Raw genomic sequence first — 2810 nt, forward strand, 5'->3', positions numbered from 1 at the left:
CAGAGACTGTAACTGTTTATGGGAGTAGAACGTCCAGTCTTTCTCCTTTGGAACTGAGGGTGGTTTCAGCTCATCACCATTAGGCCACCACAGATCCACAAAGGCCATTGCACTTCTAGCACATTCTAGGTTGGCCCAAACTATACCCAAGCCATTATTTAATCTCACTCTATCATAGTGATTTGTTTACTAAAGCTTGATTCTTTTTGTCTCATTTTTCTTGCTTTAGTTTAAAATTTTTGAAAAGTAAATGGAGATAAGTTGAACTTGACTAATAAAAACAAACTCTTGAGGGAGGTAGAAATTTCGTAGAGGAAAATTCAAGGGGAGCATTTTAAAGAACGAATTGTTCTCAACGCTCACTAGAAACACCATGAACATATATATGATACAAACTCAGCGCTAACTTAACTTCACATCATGAGAGACTAGTGACTAGGTATGTTAATTATAACTAATGAGGTGTCTAAGATATCTAAGTACCAACACTTCCTTGACCTAAATGACTTTGTGGGTGCTAAATAAGCAACTTCCTCAGCTTTAAGGAAAATCGTTTTCATCCTATGTATGAAAAGTTGTCTTCAAGAACTTTTTTAGGAAGGTGTATTGTTTTCCTCATATGAGCGCTCCATAGGTATTTTAAAGTCAGTATGACAGTCTGTATACAGTGAAGTAATTTTCTATTGATTCTAATAGAAAATATAAAATTCATACTTACCTACCAGGGGAGATGCCATGATCGCGAGGGTGGTTTTCCCAGGGCGAGGCTTATCCATTGCACTCCGGATGTGCTGACCCCTGCGATTTCTCCAAAAGTGGGAAACTCGACTGCATTATTTGTGGTAGTGGGGGACTGCGTTCACACTCTCCCCTGTAAATAAAAAGAAAATATACATTCCTTGAACACTGGGAAATGTCCACAAGCACAAAAAATAATGTCTCATAGCATAAAGTAATATTGGAAAAGTAGAATATGGAATTAGGTCTCAGTAAATTCTGTTAAACACAGAGTAGGTGTAATATGTTATAGAAGGGTGTAATTTTCTATGGAGTTGTTTTAGGCAAAGTAAACTTATCAGTAAACTTAGAATATAGGAAGGAAAAGATACAATGAATTTAGATGAACACAAATAGCTGTAGTACTATATCATTACTACACATGAGATAGGTGTGGCTGAGGATAACTTACAAATGGTGGCAGCAGTAAACCCACAGGGAGCTGCCAGAAATTCAAACTGGCTTCAGAAGAAGGCTTGCAAGAGAGATGCCATTCCTGGTGTGAGCTTGATCTTAGCTGAAAGCAGAGAGTAGCAGACGGTGTGTGTCTGTGTTTGTTTGGGCAGGCGAAAGCATTTGACTGTGAATTATAGTCAAGTGTGACTGATTTTGCCAACCTGAGAATTTCAGAACATTGAATTGTGCTTCTGTAGAACCCATACACAGACAAAGCTGAATTGTGCTTTAAAACAAGAAAAGGCGTGTGGAGGCTGCATCCTTTCACCGCACTCTTTTCATCTGCGTGCCGAGCAGAGGACGCGGGGAGCTCCATTGAATGAAAAAGAAGCAGATTGCAGGGACCTCCATTAACAGCTGACCCAATGGCACCTAACAGCAACAGCAGCCAAACTGCACCTACGCGACAAAACTTAAATATTGCCGTGAACAACAGATATTCCATGCATCTAGAACAACAGATATTCCATGCATCTAAAACAACACAGTGGCTCCTGGGAGGACTTTCAGGGTATGTGCTGGACTATGTGTACTTCACAACAAAAGTAAAACCTGCCTTGAACCTATTTGAAAGCCATTTTTAAAATTTAATCATTTTATTAGGGGCTCATACAACTCTTATCACAAGCCATACATCCATCCATCATGTCAAACACATTTGTACATTTGTTGCCATCGTCATTCTCGAAACATTTGCTTTCTACTTGAGCCCTTGGTATCAGCTCCTCAGTTTCCCCTGAAAGCTGTATTTCTGTTGCTTTTGAGACATCGGTTAGAACTAACTATAACTGCATATTATTTTAGTTAGTAGGATAAGAGGAAACTTACCTCTGACAAGCTGTAAAGTCTCTGGCATGATAATTTTGAAAGAAAAGTATCAACAGGAAGAGAAATGTCATTCTACCACGCTTTGGGAACTGCAAGATAAGCAGTTTGAAACCAACAGCTATAGTTCGGGAGAAAGGAGGTTTACTGCTTCCATAGAGTCCCAGTCTCAGAAATCTGCACGGGACAGGTCTGCCTTGTCCTATAGGGCCACAGTGAGTCAGCACTGACTTGATCGCAGGGCATCGTACTCATGGAGAGGACACTTCGACACTGACCCAGAGTGCTTAGCTGCCCACTGGTCACAGATGCACTGGTTTTGTGAACAACATATGACTGCCTGCCTGCCTAGTTGTGAAGGTTGCCACACTCACAAGGGCCCATACTTGTCTCAGTACTTTGCCATCACTTTCGTGACCTTTTTAATACATTTTATTTTGTCCTCCCCCTGCCTCCACTTACATTTATTGGGGGCTCTTACATCTCATCACAATCCATACGTTCATCCAGTGTATCAAGCACTTTTGCACCTGTGCCGCCATCATTTTCAAAGCATTCTCTTCCCACTTGAGCCTCTGATATCAGCTCCCCATTTCTTCTCCTTCCCCCACCCTCCCTCATGAACACTTGATAAGTTATAGATTTTTATTTTCATATCTTAAATCGACTCTGTCGCCCCTCACCCACTTTTCCATTATTCGTCCTCCTGGGAGGGGGTTCTATGTTGATCCTTGTGATCTATTCCCCCTTTC

The 2810-nt window shown here is 41.0% G+C and overlaps 1 non-coding gene across 1 annotated transcript; it reads left to right on the forward strand.

Moving 5' to 3' along the window:
* The first annotated feature begins 710 nt into the window (after positions 1-710).
* Positions 711-874, forward strand: LOC142455948 (U1 spliceosomal RNA). Its single transcript, XR_012786051.1, has one exon. It is a non-coding gene; the product is annotated as a U1 spliceosomal RNA (small nuclear RNA).
* Positions 875-2810: the final 1936 nt, after the last annotated feature.

The sequence above is a fragment of the Tenrec ecaudatus genome, chromosome 8 (genome assembly GCF_050624435.1).
Source record: "Tenrec ecaudatus isolate mTenEca1 chromosome 8, mTenEca1.hap1, whole genome shotgun sequence".
Taxonomy (NCBI): domain Eukaryota; kingdom Metazoa; phylum Chordata; class Mammalia; order Afrosoricida; family Tenrecidae; genus Tenrec; species Tenrec ecaudatus.